Genomic DNA, 23,709 nt, shown 5'->3' with positions numbered 1-23,709 from the left:
AACACTTGCGCGACACGTTTGATTGCGTCTTGACGAAACAAAGAAACATAATTTTCAACTACTACACTTTCTTAACAAAGAAACAACTAAAAGAGGAACCAGTGGAATATCCACGCGATTTGTCTCTAAATTGCTATCCTGACCTTCATAGAGAATCGAATCTTCCAGATGTGTTCATTGCCAATACGCAAGAAGGAAAAATCCAATGAGAACCCTTGACAAAAACATAAACCCCCAAGAAGACGCTAGAACTAGCAATCAATGTAGAAACGGGCATACAAAACCAACCTAAACTTTCGGGGACAAAAAACAGCATTCTGAAATTGTGGAACAATTCTAGGATCAAAACATCCAATTTCAGACCATCTATCTGCCCAAAGTGTGGTAATACTTGGTCACCTAGCCTTCGTAAAACAGGACAGCACGAGGAAAACCTTGTAAAATTGCGGTATTAATGATCATTTTGTAAAAATATGTCGTATATCAAAAAACCCAATAAACAGAAAATCTAGAGTCATTAATGTAGAAGATGTATCATATAACGCCGCTACAGTTGTGACATCAGCGACTGCGGAGGAACAAGTTAACCAAATAAACTCTATGCTGAAAAGCATAAAATGTGTGACGCGAACTAAGACGCCGATTATGACGATCTTGAAGATAACAGCGTATCAGTCATCACCAATGACCAAACCCTGAGAGAAGTAGAACCAGTCAATGTGCAACTGCAATTCGGCAACATTGAGAATAAAACACTAGTGGATTGTGGCCGCTTCGGCACAATCATCCACAAAATCCTAGCAAACGCGATGGCTTTGAGCAACAGAAATAGTCATTGGAAAAAACCGTCGGGATTGCAAGACTTAAAAACTTTTTCAAGTGATTTAATCAAGATAGCTGGTGTCATTAATAATACGGTGAAATGCAATGACTGTTTGGCTAAAGACTTCAAATTTACAGTAGTCGAAGATGGACATCGACAAAGAAGCGGACGTGACCTATTACCTCACCTCGGACTATCTGTAAATCAGTCAGGACAACTATTAAATTTTAATAAAAAATCAATGTCCAATCAATCAAAAATTGACTCTCAACTCTCCAGGTCTCATCCCCGAATCGGAGAATTTCAAAAAAATGTAAACACACCTTTAACCTTTAATAAAAAGAGAACCTAAAAATAAGAGATGAAAAACACAGCAAAACACTTATTAGTTGCTCCGATAAAATCTTTATATCTCCAATCACCATTTCAGTTAAAAGAGATAAAACAGTTAAACTGGCTCTAGATTCTAAAATTTTAAACAATTCCATTCATAAAAATAAATATCAGATGCCCAATAAAAAAAATCTAATCGACACAATTTAGCAAAAAATTAACACAAAAGCTTCGAATGAGAGAGCATATTTCTCTGGCTTCAATTTGAAAAACGCTTACGGTCAATTAAATTTAGACCCGGAAACGTCCATCTATTGCATTTTTAATATTATAACCGCGAATACACAGTTAAATATCGTTTCAATACTGGATTTTTTGGCCTTATCGACATGCCAGCTGCTTTTTTTTTTAAAAAATATGGCCTATTATTTAGTCGGCCTTAAAAACACACATTGTTTCCTTGTTGATATTATTGTCATCAGTCGAAGATTTCAAGAGGATCATTTAAAATTAGTCTGTCAATGCGTAGAAAAAAACTTGATGAGGACCGTCGCAGAGTTAATCCGCCTAAGTGTCGCTTTGCAAAGACCGAAATAGGGTAGCAAGGTTCTAAACTTAGCCAATCTGGTATCTCTCCATAAGAGTGAAAAACATCGGAAATCCTAAATCTTTCAGTAGTAAAAAGTTTAAAGCAACTACGTTCCTTGTTAGTATTGGTGCACAATTGAGGAAAATTCAAACCGAATTTATCACAATTATGTCATCCGTTGCTTCCATTTCTTAAAAAGAAGACCAAATTTGTTTGGAATAGTCAACTAGAAACACACTTCCAATACGTTGAGAATCAAGTAGCCAAAACAACTGAAAACTCACAATATTTTCAAAATTTGGAAACCCTCATCTAATGTGACACTTCTCGTCAGGCTTAGGTGTTGCCTCAGAACAACGATAATCACCAGATTGCCAGAAAAATTAACATCAATGAAAAAAGGTATAGTGTCAACGAATTAGTATTACTTGGAGTGTTTTGTTCCGTCGAACACTTTAAATATTATCTTTTCGGAAAACCTTTCCCTGTCATTACTGGTCACAGGGCATTATTTTCAGTCATGAATGAACACAGATATAACAAATCTTATAATAGTCGCCTCAAATGTTGGGTAGATCGATTATGAACTTTACATTTTAACATTGAACACATTCCAGGTGCTAAAATGGGACTGGCAGATTACATATCGTGCCAAGCAAATCAGAAAGCAGAAAGTACAAACAAATATGGTTAGAAATGTCCGGTTGGAACAATTACCCGCATTTGTGATGCGATTGCAGCAAATTATATAAATACCGCACCACAAAATTGTAAATTACGGCACATTAACGCGTTAAATACTACACATTTCACTTGTGCCACTAATACCCAACAAATAAGCTGAGCTGTTAAACTTTTACTCTGCAAACGCAGCACAACTGCACTCTTTAAACTCTGCCAAAAGAAGATCCATAATTTCCTCACTCAAAAGCCCACCTGGTAATACAGGGCAATTGACTTTCCAATCCGAGCCGAATTTGAAGGTCAATACGACAAGATCGTCTAATGAAGACCCAACCACCTCTAATTTGGAACTATCAAAGGAGGAGGTTTTTGAGAATAACATCCCACATTTGTTCACAAAGAGTTTTGCTGCAGTTCTGACGAGTGAAGATGCCGTAGTAAAGGAGGTTGGAGACTGCATTTTGCAGAATGATGAACAACGATGGAAGGACATAAACTCGTATATGCCTTCATACTGGCGTGAACTTCAGGTCAGGTAAGGATGCAAATGCATTGACGAGAAAGTGGCGCCCCCAAAATTTCATCAAGGACGCGGAACTCGAATCTCTCCATCTAAGACATCCTGGGAGTTGGGATATTATTACCCGTGGCAAATACGCCTTTTGGCCGTATATGCACAGGGAAACTCTCAAAAAGGCGGCCAAGTGCGAACCCTGTACAGATGGAGGTAAGAACCCTAAACCAGTAATTCCCACATCTATACAGAAAACTTTAAAAAAGTTCAGAGCCAAATGAAGAAATTCAAATAGATTTTGGTGGACCAATTACAAATGAAGTACATCAAGTCATACACTTTCTTGCATATAATGACGTTTCTCAAATATCCAGCAATAGAATTGTTAAATAAAACAAATGGACCTAACGTTGTAAAAATATTAGATGAAAACAATCAAAGTCATGGAGTACCATGTAATAAGCGTTTAGATAACGCCAGATGCCTAACAGGAGACAGAACTCAGAATTTCTGCAAACGAAATATTATTAACATTCAATAGTGTATCGGTTACGTATTTGTAAAATAATTACAACGTAACACCTTCTAAGCACGCTATGGAGGAAAGCCAAACATACGAATTAGTAATATAAGCATACTTCCAAGATTAACAAATCTAACATACGAAAAAATATTGAACCACTGTTTAGACGCCCATACTGTCCAGTTGAAGACTAATTGTATGAAAATGGATGGGTTTTGGACTAGCGATATAAAGATCCAGGAGGCGATGAAAAGAGCAAAAGTTGATGCAGATTGCCGATATAATAGCGATAAAAACAAGTCCGTCTTCTTCTTCATTCTTCATCCATTTTTTACGAACCCAGTTCCTTACTCCGAAAAATCGCTCGAACTCAAACTTACCCGATAAGTGATCAACCGATCAAAAACATCAGGGTGGACTTTGGGACAAAATAGCACCCGGAAGTACAGTACTCCGCACTTCTCCAACCACAACAGTCATCCAAGAGCCCAGTGTTCCTGAAGTTTGCGTTAGGAACAATGATATCGCAATCTTCTCGGCACCAAAACCAAAAGTAATACACATCACTGGAAAATTGCGCAAAGACGATCTTTTCCATATGAAGAGACTACTGAGGAGAAAATTGCGTTCCACACCAAAAATTAAAGAAAAAGTTAAGAGTGGACAACAGAATCAGGCACCAACATAAAGACAACATTTCATGCGTCTGTTAGACGAACAGTAAAATTTTTAAGGCGATGACATCCAGAAAAACTACCAAACCGCAAACACTAGTTACCCGGGGAGAAGTACGGCCACTCTAAATACATCCGCAGCTTGGTTGACCTCATCGCCTACAACATCAACAGGCAAACGTAATAGTTGTCCACCAACCTATTATGGCTTTGAAAGTTTGGTTTGCTTAATCAGCGAATCAGAGTCAGTCTCAGCCCCGAAGAAACAACGCACTTACAACCCCTTGATTGCAACAATTATACAAGAGGAATCAACACAACAGCCACCTGAAGAGACCAGTTTTGAATCGCCAGTAGTTAACCCAATCGAACCGGGAGTATGTCCTCTAACAAACTCACCCCCGGACTATGATTCTGCTGAAAATGAGAGGGAAAGCAGCATGCATGTAGTCGACGCAAAAAAAAACAAATCTAAGGGTTCAACTCGTAGTTTAGAAGCAATTGAATTTTTAGTGTAGTCAATTTTCATATTCAATGATACAATATCATTTCAATTGTTGTACGTTTAATTGGCCACTCATTCGTGACACCTTTTCAGTTATTCTGAGTTCAGTCAATTAGTGAGCTTGTTTATATGCTACATTTTTTTATTCATTTGAGCACCCTGGAATCCTAGTACTGTTGCATATTAAAATTGTTTGGTGTTAATCATTGACGGTCAATAGATTTCTTTGCGTTTCAATAACTAATACCCTTCCATTGATATTCACATTAACCAGCAGATATTTTTTTAAAAAATATCTCTCAGTTAAAAGTTGTCGATAAATTTAAGTTTGATCTCAAGTCTTGCTCTCAAATTGGTCAAAGCAAGGGATATGTGACACATAGATCAAATTAATGTAATAAAACCGTATTGACCTCCATATGTTAGTATGATGTATTAATGAATTTCACTACTTCACTAAATAATTCACATTTTCTTAATTTAATTCTTCTGATAACTGTCTCGGAATTCAGTTCTTCTTCTAAACCTCTAGTTTTGAAGTTGAAGTAATGTACCAGCGAAAATTCAGTAGCTTTCCAATTTAGAAGCTCTGATCGGAATTAAGTCAGATTGCCATATCTCTTTACCATATCTACTAACTCAAGCTATTGATCTGACTATGGTTTCGTGCCGCGAATCTGAGTTTTAAAGTCAGACAAGCATTAGCACTACAATTGCTAATCTTTTGATTGAGATATCACCATCCAGAAAGGGTTGGGTTATCAACATGGCGTAATAATTTTTTCGACTGCTTAGCTGTACAATTTTTCGTCACGTTGTAATACGTTTCAGCGTACTTGTCGAAAAATTACTGTATGATCTTCGCAAAATCTCACGGGGCTTTCCGAAAAGTTACATTTAAAAAACTTCATAGAAGCCATGAACCATAATTATTTTCAAAGACATTGTACTTCTTAAAAGTTGATTTCAGTAGATGAAACTCTATATATAATTATATCTTGTTTCGAAAGTGTCTGCTCGTGTCTGCAAATAATTTTGTAATGTATAAAGCAGAAACAATAACTGATTTATTCTGACCAGACAAAATAATTCGTAAAATTTCGTGATATTTTATGTCAACTTTTTATTTGAAAAGCAAGCTTGTTTATGTTTAAAAGATTTTTTGAACCGGTATCTGTCTCTGAAATCAACAAAGATGCAAACAATTTACCCGCTTTATTTTGAATGGAACTTTAGTGCTGAAAACTTTGTTTATAAGTGAGTGATCTCATATAACTTTTCGAAGCTTCTTTTGAAGTTACGTCTCTTCCTTCTGAGTTTTTTCTTTTATGTTCTTCATTCACAAATACAGCAATGTGAAACTACTGCTTTTTTATGTACTGCGAGGACAAAAAACACTCTCCAACTGTAATCGAATTTCTAATTTGTACTATAAAGATGTTTTTTGTCCTTTAATATTTGAATCTTTCCTGTTTTATTAGAAGCTCGGGAAACACCGCATTAATTGGACAGCACTATATATCAATGTAAAAAAGTGCTCTCAAAAAAGCGATTCCGCTCGAGAAAAACAGCTTGAGAGCAGGACAAAAAAAAACAAATTTGGCTGGATCGATTTGACAGAGAAATGTCAGTAAGACGGAGAAATGTGTCTTTCCTTTTGATGAATACCAATTCTTTTCAATGGTTTCGGACAACTAACAAACAAAACAGTGATAGTTAATTCACCACAACTAAATTGTTTGACATTTTGGGTTTCATATTTAGAGCCATTAAGACAGGTCATAAAATCAAAACAAAATTTTAAAAACTGAGCGTTTTTTGAGGCATTTTTTTTCTTTATGGAATACGAAATCAAAATTTACTTGAATTTTTTCTGTGTATACGTAGTGGTTTGACTGCTTTGAAAATTGTTGTTGGGAGGGCGAAAAATTTTTGAAGAGACTTCTCTATATCTGGACCTCACATGCTATCTATGAAAAGTATATGCTCTCACCTTATGCAATCCCAGAGAACGATACAGCATATCAGCGGGGAAAACACAAAATTGGCTCGTTCAAATTGACAGAAAAATGTTGGTTTGTCAGCGATCATTGACAAAAATACTGGATTTTCTGTCTGAAATTTTGTTGGGCTATCATACTTGAAACACAAAGAGAACTATCAAACTCTGGAACATGAGAGACAATGTTCGATATCCTGGTTTATCATCTTGGATTATAAAATTTATCCGATTCAACCTTCTTTTTGTCGGTTTTTATTTGTACAAAAAGCGGTATCTCTTAAAATACATGCTGAAAGATCTCTCTCGAAAAAAAATTGATTTACATTTTTTCTCAATTATAAGTCCGGTCTCTTCTTTTTTTAAATTCTATTCGTTTATAGCCGATTTATTCTAAAATAGCTTCTATGGCTGTTTAAATAGAACGGATGTTCAAAAAAATCAAGATTTATTTCGACAGCAGCCTAAGCTAGAACATGTTTCAAGGGGCAAAAGTTTTTCCTAGTTATTTTTACAAATAAAATGAAGTGTTGTGAGCCATATAGTAGTAAAAAGGACTAAGAGCAAACTAAATATAATGTAATTTTCCTAATTGCCCTTTCTAAGTTGTTTTTTGTTTTTTTGCAACTATTTGTTAACGTCCTTTTGTATTAGAAACTTGTTGCTTTTTGTTAATTTATCTCCTTCAAAAAATTTCTTTATTAATTTTTCAAAATAGCAGTTTCTATTAGTTAGTTTCTGTTTTTCAGAAATCAAATAAAAAAAAATGTTTGACTGATTTTCAAACAGAAAAAAAATGTCGCCTGCCAATCCTTAAACTGGGATAAAAGTTTTAGAACCTTTAAGATATTAGTGCAAATTATGGGTTGCTATATATTGTTGGATTTTAAAACTTACGACTTACCTTCACCGACTCTAAACATTTTAGATTGAAACCGAGATAACGACTTCACCAAAAAATAAATTTATCCGCATGTTGAATCTTGCACGACATGTTCAACACTAAAAAGATAATTACACTATAATCAATTAGTTTTTGAGGAAAATTTTTTATCACCAAGGAAATTAAATCATATTTGAATCTCTTAGTGATAAGTTTGCAATAAATTCTAAAATTTTGCACTCAGAGCATGCAATGTGGAGAAAAACATCAAAAATTTGGATGACTAAAATTCAAAGAGTAAAAAAAAATATTGGTTTTGCAGCGTGATCATTGACAGAAAATTGTACGGTCTATCTGAAGTTTCCGCGGGCTAGCATAGTTAATCCTCCAAAATTTTCCAAAAAAAAAAACGAAATATGGAAGACTTCAAGTGAAAACTTAAAAGTTGAATGGTTGAATCTTGTTGACAGCGTGATTCAACCATTAAAAAAAGGTCGAATCACGATGACAACGTAAGTGAAAAAATCATTGGTTTTGTAGCGTGATCATTGACAGAAAATTGGACGGTCTGTCTGAAAATTACGCGGGCTAGCATAGTTAATCCTTCAAAGTTTTCCCAAAAAATCGAAATATGAGAGACTTTAACTGATGCCACGGAAAAAGATGCATTAAATTTTTGGAACATAAAAATTCTTAAACTTTAGCGCTTAATTTTTGAATTTGTAGCCCTACAGGTTTTTGTTGTGTGTTCTCTAACACTATTTTTTGACTTTCTTTAGGCTGCTTTGTTTGGCTGCTTTAAATTTGTTAAGGATGTCTGAATAATTACGGAGAAATTCTATTTTATATGGACTGCTCATGATGTCGACGAGAATTAGCAGCTTTTTTGAAAAAAGAGAGAAAAAAGTTTTTGTGAGCTGGATCATCGTCACTTTTACTGGATGATTTTTCCGAAAATTCAGGGGGCTTTCAAGGTCCTCAAAATAGTTGCACACTTTTTCCTTAATAGCGTTCAAGGAGCAGGATTATGGGAGACAATTGTTGGTTCCTCAGAGAAAGTATTCAAATTGAAATGTATTGATTCTCAATTTTGAGCTATAATTGTTTTTTTTGTTTCTTAACTGCATATCTTAACGTGACATGTTCTGCTAAACCGTTTGTTAAAATAATTTTTTCATGTATGACTACCGTTGTGATATTTTAGCATCTTCAGAAAAATGTGTTTTTCAAATATTTCGAAAGATATCACTCCGAGTTCTTCAAATAACATGAACGTGGAATTGATTGATTTCAACTGAAGATAGTTTAGTTTTAATTTTGTATTTTTTTCATGAAAGACCGAAATCATCAGTTATTTTCTATTTTTTCAGCATTTTAATAAGTTTAGTAAATTAGCAGTTGAATATGAATTGTTGTCATAGTGTACATAGCAAAAAAATAGCGGATTTGTCTTGTCACCAAACACTTAAATTTTTCCTTAAAAACTCTCGAACTGTTACTTCAACTTTATTTGAAATAACCGGATTTCGTTAGAAGTTCCTAGAATGGTATCAGTTTTTCATATTTAAAGAAGCTAATTAATTACATGTTTTATTTTGAATGAAAAACTTCTAAAAAATTTAGTTTCTAACTGCTAAGTGACTGATCTGTAATACTAATTGTTCTGACTTTGAGTGTTTTCATTCTTAATTTCTTCATCTTTTAGTGCCTCATTGACCAAGTATTGTAAATCAAATTTATAGTTTTTGTTTAAAATATTGCTAAAAGTTAAAAATTATATCACACGATGTGGGCAAATGTCAATTTATCTTCCGCGTTGAAAAAATCAGATTAAATTTGTTAGCTTTATTTGTATTTGCAATTAATTACAATTATTTTAACGGTTACTTTATTAAGTGAAATACCGTGCTTCAAAATAAAGATAAAGAAGCAGAAGAACTTTTGAAATAACAATAATTAACTACAAAAAAACAAGCCTGAACTTCAAATTGTCATCATTCAGTGAAACCTTTTCAAACAATCTTAGCAGGACTCTATGAAGGTATTAGGAGCCATTAGTTTAAAAAAGAACTGAGAGGACTGTTCCTCTGCAGTAAAATTTCTTATTGATATTTTAAAGGTTTTTTCTGTTAATAATATGCTTACTTTTTTTTAGAAACATAGAAAACTGAACTTTATCTGGACAGCACGTGACGTCAATGAGAAACAGATGCTATGCTGTTACAAGGATTTTCAGTTTATGATAAAGTTTTTGATAAATTTTTGCGTGGAAACCAAAACGTTCTTCATTTTTGACGGATTGATTTTACTTCTTTGACAACTGTTGTTGGGATAAATAAAAGATTTTGAGGAAAAACTCTACATTCTCTGAAATAGTGACAGAAATATAAGTTAGATACTCTCAATATAAAAGATTCTGCAGAAGAGTCAACAAACCATCAGGAAAAACACAGTATCGTCGGGTTCAATTTGACAGCAAAATGTCAGCAATTAGTGATTTGATAGCGAGTCCGGTGGTCGTTCTGAAATTTTGGCCGACTTTCAAGGTGGTTACCTACTAAATTTTTGGCAGTCGCAGATGTCAGGGAGCTAAGTTATGCTTGTTTTCCCAAAAGATCTCAACATCGATCTATTTTTTTCTAATTTTTTCATCTATGAAAATCTCTGCAGATGAAGCAACAGGACGATTTCTTCAATAACAATCAAGAGTCACTTCAAAATCAACCTTTTGCAGAACTTCTGAAAAACTACTTAATTATTTCACATTTGCGTATAAGAAATGAAGGTGAGTATTATCAGGCATTTAGTTTTAAAAAGACTAAAAACGCCCTGCCTCTGCAGCAAAACTTCTCTTTCCATTTTTGTTCATTTTATTTGTTGTCTGTTAATAAATATAAAGAACAGTTTTTCTCAAAAACTTAAAAGTTTAGTTTATCGAGACAGCAAGGAATATCAATATAAACTAGATGCTCGCAAAATAAGTGATTCCGCTGAATAAGGCAACTAATCAGCGGGATAAAACACAAAAATGTCCGATTCAATTAGAAAAGAAATGTCAGCAAGAAAGAGAAATGTGACTTGCTCAAAATTTTAACAACTACTAGCAAAAACCGAAAAATGCAAAATTTGTTTTCCAGTTTATCGATTTTGAAATCAAAACTGGCTCGAAATTTTTTGCCCATATGCCTTTGAAATAGGCCTTTCTTTGGCTGCTTTGAAATTTCTTGTTAGGAGGATTGAAAAAATATGTGCAGACTTGCCGCCATTTGGTTTTCACATGATATTCAAGAAAAACTGCCGCCCTCACAGTTGACAATCTTAGTGAACAACAGAGCAAATCAGCATGACAAAATCTAACAAAATTGGTTTGCTGAATTTGACCAGAGAAAGCTTAGTAAAAAAATTATTGATTTGTCAGCGGTATAATCAACAGAAATACAATATGGTTTACTGATCTCACTGCGGGCTTTCAAGATGATAGTATACTCAACCAATCTTCCATAGAACTCAAAGTGCTGAATTGTAACGATAATTAGATTTTTGCCGATGTCCCAGAAAAGGAGAGTCATCAATTTTGAATATGGATATCCTCAAGTTTGATCACTTGCCGGTTTCGTTTTCTTTTCTTAGCTGTAAATTTTTTATCACATGTTTTCTAAACAAAATAATCATTTTTGTTCAGGCTGTTTTGTTTCGCTGCTTTGAAATTTCTTGATAAGGTGAATGAATAGTTTGAAATGAATGATAAATTTTCCTTACCAAAAATACTGAAATGTAGATGGCGACGGATTTTTTTACACAAAAAGTAGGCAGAGCTGCTGCTTGAGGTTAAAATAGAATCTACCTTGTCCGATAACAATATCCAACAAAATTTCATTGTTTGCGAAGACCTTGCGCTTTTGCGCTGGAATACTTTTCTGATGATTTACCTATCCGTTGTTAAAAACAATTATGTAATTGTTCTCTGTTATCATAATCGCCAAAAAAGACAGGCAGGGGATTATAAATTAGGGGTTTTATTTTAGATGTAAGCATAGCGAAAGTACGAGAGTTTCTGTTTGTTTCAGCATTCAGTGATGAGTGTGCTGATTTGGATGTAATAGTGATGGTGAATGAGATCTTATATCAGTTACAATAGGTGCTCCCTAGATACAATAGGTGCTGAGAGGTAATAATGCGTAAAAAGAAAGAGACTAATTTACAACATTAAATTAATGATTCCAAGGAGTTTGAGAAATTTGTCTTACTGAGTGTGTATTTGATCCTTGAGAAAGATTGAAGGGGTTGTTTGCTATTTGAGAAGCGGTTAAAAATGAGAATTGTGTACGTAAAAAGTCATTATCTGACGATCGTTTGAAACAAGACTAAGCTAATTTTTTGTGGCGTTTCTTCAACAGCCAAGTCAAAATGTATCGGTTGTGGTTAACCTGAGCTTTGTGTTCGTGAGTTGTTTGTTAAGTTGATCGGAAAAGTAGAAAATACAAATAGTTTGAGCAATTTTAGTTTGAGTAAAGTGCTTTTTGGGAGTCTCCTCTGAGCTGGTATTATAGTGATTTGTGGAAACTGTGTAAAATTTTTCTGAAAACCTGTATACAGTGATGAAATCGGTAGACTTAGTGGCTGTTTTTGTTGTTGTTATTGTTGTTGTTGTCGTTTTTGAAATGGTTCGTAGATTTGGAGAGCCGATAAAAGATTTTTGATATTGTGGTAAAGTGGGTGAGAGTGTCCAGAAGGACAAGTTTTTTCTGCAGACTGGTACAGATTACTGACGAAGAAGGGATGTGCTTCCACTTAATGAGCTTGCGGTATATTATTTAAGGTTTAAACGATGGCTATTTTGTGGTCAATTGTTTTGTGTTTTCGATGTGTGAACACACCAGCGCTACTGCTACTGAAAAGATAAGTCTGTATATTTATGTTGTCCAATTTCTTGGCAAGGATTACAATAAAAAATACGATAGTAACCGCTTGATGAAGCAACAAGATTTTAGACAATTAAGAAGAATGTAATCCCATGCCTCGCTGCGAAGGGTGATTCTAGCGGGTTGTTGTTTTCCTGGTTGATGAGAATTAGAACATTAGAGGAAAATAATTCTAACAGTTGGCCAATTGTGTAGTCCTTTTCATCAAATAAGAAAACTGTTTGAGAAGAAATTTTAGACCGTTCGAATTCGATTTGGTCATTCATTTCTAAAGAATCCTCAAAATGTTTAAAAACTTGAGAGCCTGGGATGACGTCCATTTTCCATCTGTAGACTAAGTCTCGGTGCAACTTTTCTAAAAAATTTTGATTGGCTTGGTTTGGAATTGTAGGTATAAAGAAGTGTGTAATATCTTTATAATGAAAATTTTTGACACATAAAACAAAGTTGCAACAGTAATTTGAAAAAATTTGTTGGTAGTTTGGTGAACCTTGAAGAAGTTTTTATGATTTTTTGTTTTCCCTTAACGTTTGTGATATCTCTAAAGTTTTTTTCGATTAGAATGTTTTAATAATGTCTCTTTGTGCCTTTTTTAAATTTATATGCTTTCCTGGATAATGTCCGAGGAGTAATGGTTGTTTTTTAGTAACTGTGACAGCAAAACTTTTTTGAGAGAAGGCGCATCTGTGAGAAAGTTTAAAGGAGATGCAGCTTTGCACTGAGAAAAGAAGCTTTCAAAATGTGTGGAAAGTAGATAGAAAAGAGAGGTGAGGGCGGATGAACACTGTATTGTTACTGATTTAATGTTCAGAAGAAGAAAATAATTGTTGTATGCAAAGTGTGTTGAGACAGTTCGGGTAAATTTAGTGAGCTTTGAGGGTTGCTGAAAAGTCAAACAAAAGCTGAGAGAGACGTTTTGTTGTTTATTTGAAAGAGAAAAGTCATAAAGTGAGGAATAATTAACAAAGTGATATTTAGATCGAGAGAACTAAACAGAGAGAGCTAGCTGAATGCAAAGAAAGAAAACCAGAGAAGTGTTTTTTTGCATGAGATTCTGGCTTATTAAAATTATCCTGGGGGCGTAAAAGCAGTTACAGAGTCATACCACAATCAGCTAAAGAAAAGCGAGATTCTTACCAATCAGTGAAACTTTTTCAACTTAAACGTGGTTATCATGAATATCATTAAGTTGCAGGTGACTGGCCGCTTTACCCCTTTTCTATTTCCCTCCGATTGGAAAAGTATGTTTACGTTTAGAGAAGTTATGGATAAATCATTTCCCAAGCGTGGGTGGGTTCGGATGGTCTTTTTCCCGGAGTGTAAATGTGTCATGTAGGGGAGGGGTGAAAGAATTGGCGAGTCTGAATTGGCTTGTTCAGACTGTCCGTCTACTGGATGAGAAAAATTGAGTCGAATTCTCTACTGTTACTTTTGCGTGTGTAAGTCAAACGAGACAGACTTCCATTTTTGACCATTTTTTGGCGGTCTCCTGAGGAAAGTTATCCCAGATTTAATTTTCCATTTGCTGTTGAGTGGATAAATCTTTGAGCAAATAGGGGATAATAGTATTTCTATAAAGAAGTATTTGTTAGCCGTGAAAGCCTTCAAGCTTTTTTGCTTACAACGTGGTGTTTTGGATAATCTCGTAAGGTTTTGTAGTTGTAATTTTATAAATACTTTAATATGTAAAAAATTTTAACAATGAGAACTTGGGTATTAATTTGCAGTTTTTGGGTATCTGCCAAATCTCCTCTTAACGAAACATCGTAACCCAGTTTGAGGTGCCAGACCGAAAGTCGATATGTCCAGACCCAAATGAGCGCACAAGGTGGCGTCGTGCGTTCAAAATTACACGGTCTGGAAAAAAAATGAACGCACGATAGTCTGGGCATATGCAATTTTGAACGCATGATAGTCTGGACATATGCAATTTTGAACGCATGATAGTCTGTACATGTGCAATTTTGAACGCACGATAGTCTGGACATATGTAACTTTGAACGCACCATATGCAACTTTGAACGCACGATAGCTGTTATTAATGTAATAAAACCCTATTGACCTCCATATGTTAGTATGATATGTTAATGATTTTCACTACTTCACTAAATCACCACTTTTTCTTATTTTCATTCTTCTGATAACTTTTTTTGAATTCAGTTCTTCTTCTGAACCTCAGTGGAAATTCAGCAGCTTTCCAAGTTAGAAGCTCTGATTGGAATTAAGTCAGAATGCCATATCTCTTTACCAAATCTACTATTTCAAGCTATACATTTGACTACGGATTCGTGTCGCGAATCAGACTTTCAAGGTCAGACAAGCATTAGCACTACAATTGCTAATCTTTTGAGTGAGATATTACAACCCAGAAAGGATTGGGTTATCATCATGGCGTAATAATCTTTTCGACGGCTTAGCTGTACAGTTTTTCGTCACGTTGCAATACTTTTCAGCGTACTTATCGAAAAATTACTGTAAGATCTTTGCAAACTCTCACGGGGCTTTCCAAAAAATTGCTTTTAAAAACTTTCATGGAAGCCATGAACCATAATCATGAGACAATATAAACGTTTAAAAGATACAGATACCTGATTTTGAGATAATAAATTTTGTGTTTCTTTTTTTTTGTTGCGCAGGCATTTCACCTACTCTCAAAAAACTCTGAGTTAATAAATTTTTTCATGTATTTATTTATTACATTATTTATTGCTATTTGTATGAGTTGTCATTTTGCGTTTAATTTTTATCTTCAAAAGTTTTTTCTTATTGAAGTCACTACAAGTTTTTCACAGACATTGAACTTCTAAAAGGTTGATTTCAGTAGAAGGAACTCTATATATAATAACATCTTTTTTTCAAAAGTGTCTGCTCGTATCTGCAAATATTATTGTAATGCATAAAGCAGAAACAATAATTGATTTATTCTGACCAGACAAAATAATTCGTACAATTTCCTGATATTTTCTGTCAACTTTTCATTTGAAAAACAAGCTTGTTCATGTTCAAAAGAGTTCTTCGGTACCTGTCTCTGAAATCAACAAAAATGCAAACAATTTACCCGCTTTATTTTGAATGGAATTCAAGTGCTGAAAACTTTGGTTACAAATGAGTGGTCTTATATAACTTTTCGATGCTTCTTTTGAAGTTAAGTCTCTTCTTTTTAAATTTTTTTCTTTTATATGTTCTTCATTCACTAAATACAGCAATGTGACACTACTGTTTTTTTAGGGACTGCGAGGACAAAACAATCTCTCCAACTGTAATCGAATTCTTAGTTGGTTTAAAAGAAGGTTTTTGTCCTTTAAAATTTTAATCTTCCCTGTTTTGTTAGAAACTCGGGAAACACCGCATTAATTGGACAACAAATAATATCAATTTTAAAAAAATTCTCTCAAAAAAGCGATTCTGCTGGAGAAAAACAGCTTGAGAGCAAGAGAAACCAAATTTGGCTGCATAAATTTGACAGAGAAGTGTCAGTAAGACGGAGAAATGTGTCTTTCCTTTTGAAAAATAGCAATTGTTTTCAATGGTTTCGGACAACTAACAAACAAAACAGTGATAGTTAATTCACCACAACTAAATTGTTTAACATTTTGGGTTTCATGTTTAGAACCATCAAGACAGGTCATAAAATCAAAACAAAAATTTAAAAACTGAGCGTTTTTTGAGTCATTTTTTACCTTATGGAATAAGAAAACAAAACTTACTTGAATTCTTTCTATCTATACGTCGCGGTTTGACTGCTTTGAAAATTGTTGTTGCGAGGACAAAAAAAATTTGAAGAGACTTCATTCTATCTGGACCTTACATGCTATCCATGAAAAGTATATGCTCTCACCTTATGCAATCCCAGAGAACGATACAGCATATCAGGGAGGAAAACACAAAACTGGCTTGTTCAAATTGACAGAAAAACTGTTGGTTTGTCGGCGATCATTGACAAAAATACTGGATTTTGTCTCTGAAATTTTGGTGGGTCTATGAAAGTCTGGAACATGAGAGACAATGTTCGATATCATGGTTTATCATCTTGGATTATAAAATTTAGCCATTTCAACATTCTTTTTTTTTCTGTCGGTTTTTAATTGTACAAAAAGCGGTATCTCTAAAAATACATGCTGAAAGATCTCTCTCCAAAAAAAATTGATTTACAATTTTTCTCAATTATAAGTCCGGTATCTTCCTTTTTTATTCTATTCGTTTTTAGCCTCGTTTAGTCTATAATAGCTTCTATGGCTGTTTAAATAGAACGGATGATCAAAAAACCAAGAGTTAATTCGACGGAAGCCTTAGCTAGAACTTGTTTCACAGGGCAAAAAATTTTTCCTAGTTGTTTTTAAAACTGCAATGAAGTGTTGTGAGCCATATAGTATTAAAAAGACTAAAAGCAAACTAAATATGCGGTTGATTTTCCTAACTGCCCTTTCTAAGTTGTTTGTTGCTTTTTTGCCACTATTTGTTAACGTCCTGTTGTTTAAGAAACTTGTTGCTTTTTGTTAATTTATCTCCTTCATAAAATTTCTTTATTTATTTTTCAAAATAGTAGTATCTAAACACTTATGAGTTTATATTAGTTATTTTCTGTCTTTCAGAAATCAAATAAAAGAAAAAAATGTAACACCGCAAATATTGACTTTTTTCAAACAGAAAAAAAAATGTCGCCTGCCATTTCGTAAACTGGGATAAAAGTTTTAGAACCTTTAAGATATTAATGCAAATTATGAGTTGCTATATATTGTTATATTTTAAAACTTACGACTTGCTTTCAACGACTCTAGTCACCAAAATTAAATTTATCCGCATGTTGAATCCTGCACGACATGTTCAACACTAAAATGATAATTACACTATAATCAATTAGTTTTTGAGGACAATTTTTTATTACAAAGGAAATTAAATCTTATTTGTATCTCTTATTGATAAGTTTGCAATAAGTTCTAAAATTTTGCTCTCAGAGCATGCAATAAGCAGAAAAACATCAAAAAGTTGGGTGGTTCAATTTCAAAGAGTAAAAAAATATTGGTTTGCAGCGTGATCATTGACAGAAAATTGGACGGTCTGTCTGAAATCTCCGCGGGCTAGCATAGTTAATCCTTCAAAATCTCCCCAAAAAATCGAATTATGGGAGACTTTAACTGATGCCAAGGGAAAAGATGCATTAAATTTTTGGAACATAAAAATTCTTAAATTTGAGTTCTTAAATTTTGAATTTGTAGCTCTAGAGGTTTTTGTTGTGAGTTCTCTAACACTATTTTTTAACTTTCTTTACGCTGCTTTGTTTGGCTGCTTTAAATTTCGTTAAGGATGTTTGAATAATTACTGATAAATTCTATTTTATGTGGACTGCTCTTGATGTCGACGAGAACTAGCAGCTTTCTTGAAAAAAGAGAGAAAACTGTTTTTCTCAGCGGGATCATCGGCACTTTTACTGGATGATTTTTCCGAAAAATCAGCGGATTTTAAGGTCCTCAAAATGGTTGCACACTTTTTCATTAATAGTTGCGCTCGCATTTCATCTACTCTCAAAAGACTCTGAGTTAATATTTTTTATATGTATTATTTTTTGCTATATGTATAAAGTTGTCATTTTGCGGTTAATTTTAACATCAAAATTTTTTTCTTATTGAAATCACTACAAGTTTTTCAAAGACATTGTGCTTCTAAAAGGTTGAGTTCAGTAGAAGAAACTCTATATATAATTATATCTTTTTTCGCAAGTGTCTGCTCGTGAATGCAATTAATATCGTAATGAATAAAGCAGAAAAAATAACTGATTCATTCTTACCAGACGAAAATTTTCGTAAATGTCTTGAATTTTTCTGTCAACTTTTTATTTGAAAAGCAAGCTTGTTTAAGTTCAAAAGATTTCTTGAAACGGTATCTTTCTCTGAAATCAACAAAAACGCAAACAATTTACCCGCTTTGTTTTGAATGGAATTTATGTGCTGAAAACCTTGGTTATAAGTGAGTGCTCTCATATAACGTTTGGAAGCTGCTTTTGAAGTTAAGTAAAAAAAAGTGAAGTAAAAAAATGGTCTCCAAAAAGCGATTCCACTGGAGAAAAACAGCTTGAGAGCACGAGAAAAACAAAAATGACTGCATCAATTTGACAGATAAATGTCATTAAGACGTAGAAATGTGTCTTTTCTTTTTGAAAAATACCAATTTTTTCAATGATTTCGGACAACTAACAAACAAAACAGTGATAGTTAATTCAACACAACTAAATTTTTTGACATTTTTGGTTTCAAGTTTAGAGCCATCACGACAGGTCATAAAAACAATACAAAAAATTAAAAACTGAGCACTTTTTGAGGCATTTTTTACCTTATGGAAAAAGAAATCAAAACTTACTTGAGTTCTTTCTATCTATACGTCGTGGTTTGACTGTTTTGAAAAATGTTCTTGGGAGGACGAAAAAACTTTGAAGAGACGTCACTCTATCTGGACCTTACATGCTATCCATGAAAAGTATATGCTCTCACCTTATGCAATCCCAGAGAACGATACAGCATATCAGGGAGGAAAACACAAAACTGGCTTGTTCAAATTGACAGAAAAACTGTTGGTTTGTCGGCGATCATTGACAAAAATACTGGATTTTGTCTCTGAAATTTTGGTGGGTCTATGAAAGTCTGGAACATGAGAGACAATGTTCGATATCATGGTTTATCATCTTGGATTATAAAATTTAGCCATTTCAACATTCTTTTTTTTTCTGTCGGTTTTTAATTGTACAAAAAGCGGTATCTCTAAAAATACATGCTGAAAGATCTCTCTCCAAAAAAAATTGATCTACAATTTTTCTCAATTATAAGTCCGGTATCTTCCTTTTTTTATTCTATTCGTTTTTAGCCTCGTTTAGTCTATAATAGCTTCTATGGCTGTTTAAATAGAACGGATGATCAAAAAACCAAGAGTTAATTCGACGGAAGCCTTAGCTAGAACTTGTTTCACAGGGCAAAAAATTTTTCCTAGTTGTTTTTAAAACTGCAATGAAGTGTTGTGAGCCATATAGTATTAAAAAGACTAAAAGCAAACTAAATATGCGGTTGATTTTCCTAACTACCCTTTCTAAGTTGTTTGTTGTTTTTTTGCCACTATTTGTTAACGTCCTGTTGTTTAAGAAACTTGTTGCTTTTTGTTAATTTATCTCCTTCATAAAATTTCTTTATATATTTTTCAAAATAGCAGTATCTAAACACTTATGAGTTAATATTAGTTATTTTCTGTCTTTCAGAAATCAAATAAAAGAAAAAAATGTAACACCGCAAATATTGACTTTTTTTCAAACAGAAAAAAAATGTCGCCTGCCATTTCGTAAACTGGGATAAAAGTTTTAGAACCTTTAAGATATTAATGCAAATTATGAGTTGCTATATATTGTTATATTTTAAAACTTACGACTTGCTTTCAACGACTCTAGACACCAAAATTAAATTTATCCGCATGTTGAATCCTGCACGACATGTTCAACACTAAAATGATAATTACACTATAATCAATTAGTTTTTGAGGACAATTTTTTATTACAAAGGAAATTAAATCTTATTTGTATCTCTTATTGATAAGTTTGCAATAAGTTCTAAAATTTTGCTCTCAGAGCATGCAATAAGCAGAAAAACATCAAAAAGTTGGGTGGTTCAATTTCAAAGAGTAAAAAAATATTGGTTTGCAGCGTGATCATTGACAGAAAATTGGACGGTCTGTCTGAAATCTCCGCGGGCTAGCATAGTTAATCCTTCAAAATCTCCCCAAAAAATCGAATTATGGGAGACTTTAACTGATGCCAAGGAAAAAGATGCATTAAAGTTTTGGAACATAAAAATTCTTAAATTTGAGTTCTTAAATTTTGAATTTGTAGCTCTAGAGGTTTTTGTTGTGAGTTCTCTAACACTATTTTTTAACTTTCTTTACGCTGCTTTGTTTGGCTGCTTTAAATTTCGTTAAGGATGTTTGAATAATTACTGAGAAATTCTATTTTATGTGGACTGCTCTTGATGTCGACGAGAACTAGCAGCTTTCTTGAAAAAAAAGAGAAAACTGTTTTTCTCAGCGGGATCATCGGCACTTTTACTGGATGAGTTTTCCGAAAAATCAGCGGATTTTAAGGTCCTCAAAATGGTTGCACACTTTTTCATTAATAGTTGCGCTCGCATTTCATCTACTCTCAAAAGACTCTGAGTTAATATTTTTTATATGTATTATTTTTTGCTATATGTATAAAGTTGTCATTTTGCGGTTAATTTTAACATCAAAAGTTTTTCTTATTGAAATCACTACAAGTTTTTCAAAGACATTGTGCTTCTAAAAGGTTGAGTTCAGTAGAAGAAACTCTATATATAATTATATCTTTTTTCGCAAATGTCTGCTCGTGAATGCAATTAATATCGTAATGAATAAAGCAGAAAAAAATAACTGATTCATTCATACCAGACGAAAATTTTCGTAAATGTCTTGAATTTTTCTGTCAACTTTTTATTTGAAAAGCAAGCTTGTTTAAGTTCAAAAGATTTCTTGAAACGGTATCTTTCTCTGAAATCAACAAAAACGCAAACAATTTACCCGCTTTGTTTTGAATGGAATTTATGTGCTGAAAACCTTGGTTATAAGTGAGTGGTCTCATATAACGTTTGGAAGCTGCTTTTGAAGTTAAGTAAAAAGAAAGTGATGTAAAAAAATGGTCTCCAAAAAGCGATTCCACTGGAGAAAAACAGCTTGCGAGCACGAGAAAAACAAAAATGACTGCATCAATTTGACAGATAAATGTCATTAAGACGTAGAAATGTGTCTTTTCTTTTTGAAAAATACCAATTTTTTCAATGATTTCGGACAACTAACAAACAAATGAGTGATAGTTAATTCAACACAACTAAATTTTTTGACATTTTTGGTTTCAAGTTTAGAGCCATCACGACAGGTCATAAATACAATACAAAAAATTAAAAACTGAGCACTTTTTGAGGCATTTTTTACCTTATGGAAAAAGAAATCAAAACTTATTTGAGTTCTTTCTATCTATACGTCGTGGTTTGACTGTTTTGAAAAATGTTCTTGGGAAGACGAAAAAACTTTGAAGAGACGTCACTCTATCTGGACCTTACATGCTATCCATGAAAAGTATATGCTCTCACCTTATGCAATCCCAGAGAACAATACAGCATATCAGGGAGGAAAACACAAAACTGGCTTGTTCAAATTGACAGAAAAACTGTTGGTTTATCGGCGATCATTGACAAAAATACTGGATTTTGTCTCTGAAATTTTGGTGGGTCTATGAAAGTCTGGAACATGAGAGACAATGTTCGATATCATGGTTTATCATCTTGGATTATAAAAATTATCCATTTCAACATTGTTTTTTTTCTGTCGGTTTTTAATTGTACAAAAAGCGGTATCTCTAAAAATACATGCTGAAAGATCTCTCTCCAAAAAAAATTGATTTACAATTTTTCTCAATTAGAAGTCCGGTATCTTCCTTTTTTTATTCTATTCGTTTTTAGCCTCGTTTAGTCTATAATAGCTTCTATGGCTGTTTAAATAGAACGGAGCGATCATTGACAAAACACTGGATTTTTTGTCTGAAATTTTGTTGGGCTAATATACGTAGAACTCAAAGAGAACTATCAAACTCTGGAACATGAGAGACAATGTTCGATATCCTGGTTTATTATCTTGGTTTATAAAATTTATGCATTTCAATCTTCTTTCTGTCGGTTTTTATTTGTACAAAAAGCGGTATCTCTGAAAATACATGCTGAAAGATCTCTCCAAAAAATTGATTTACAATTTTTCTCAATTATAAGAGTAGTAAGAGAATCTGCCATATGCTTGTAGGGGGGGGGGGGGGGTTCGGACCCCCCTACAAGACTTTTTACCACCGAAAAACTGATTTTCTCTTTGTGAAACAAAGTTTTTTGGCTAAGTTTCGCCAGCCTGTGAGAAGTTCTTGGGTTAAGCAGTCTGGCGAAACTTATCCAAAAAACTTTGTTTCACAAAGAGAAAATCAGTTTTTCGGTGGTAAAAAGTCTTGTAGGGGGTGGGGTCCGAACCCCCGCCCCAACAAGCAAATGGCAGATTTCTACTGTGGCAATGTTTGCTGTATATAGAATAAGGTGTTACCTAAGTTCTAGACTCTCACTAAATGTTTTTGGTGAAAACATAAAAAATCCAATATAAGACACCAGAGGCCAAAAAATTTCAAAAATTTGAAAAATTTTTTCGAAAATTTTTCAAAGTTTTTCAAAGTCATAAAATGGTCTGAAATGGATTTTGCGCTATGAAAGAGCACTCAAAAGTGATTTTTTGTTGACTTCACTTTTTTCACCTGTGCAGTATGGGGGTCGAAACAAACAAAAATTTCAAATTTTTGAGGAAAAATTTTTCAAAATTTTTCAGAGTCCTAAAATTGTATGAAATGGGTTTTGCGCTATAAAAGAGCACTAAAAAATGATTTTTTGTTGGTTTCACTTTTTTTCACCCATGCAGTATAGGGGTTGAAACACAAAATTTCAAATTTTTGAGAAAAAAATTCTAAAATTTTTCGGAGTTCTAAATTGGTATGAAATGGATTTTGCGCTATGAAAGAGCAGTCAAAGGTGTTTTTTTGTTGAGTTCACTTTCCTTCACCTAGGCAGTATGGGGGTCAACACATATAAGAATTTTGAATTTTTGAGAAAAAAATTCCAAAATTTTTTATAGTCCTAAAATTGTTTGAAAAGGATTTTGCGCTATGAAAGAGCACTCAAAAGTGATTTTTGTGAACCTTTTTTTTGTTCAACCAGGTAAGACCGGAAAAACGCAGTTTCTGGACTGGTCTGAAATAAGTCAAAGAGCAGTCAGAAGCAGTTTTTAATGACAATACCACTGCTAATGTGCAGTATGATGTGGAAAGCATGTCTTTATTTTTTTTGTATGCATTTGTAACTATCTATATTTCTATCTAAACAAGTGGGTATGTTTGCATGAATGAGTTCAAAAATGGTCTTCTTGTGTCTGAATGAATAATTGAAAGAAATGGAAGAATGAAATTTTATGTATAAAATTATGCGTACTCATATATATAACAATGGAAGTATAAATGAAAGTTTATATTTGTTTTTAATTAAATATATTTGTGCTAAAGTTTAATAATATATTTGTATGAGTATAAGCTGGAATGTATGTTTTTGTGTATATATTGTAAATGTGTGTATATGTCAAGACGTTTATGGTTTCATGTGTGTATGTTTTCCTTTATGTATGCGGTGAAAAGTATGTA

Source organism: Convolutriloba macropyga, chromosome 4 (genome assembly GCF_964194025.1).
Source record: "Convolutriloba macropyga chromosome 4, txConMacr16.3, whole genome shotgun sequence".
NCBI lineage: Eukaryota > Metazoa > Xenacoelomorpha > Acoela > Convolutidae > Convolutriloba > Convolutriloba macropyga.
This window is presented reverse-complemented; position numbering follows the sequence as displayed.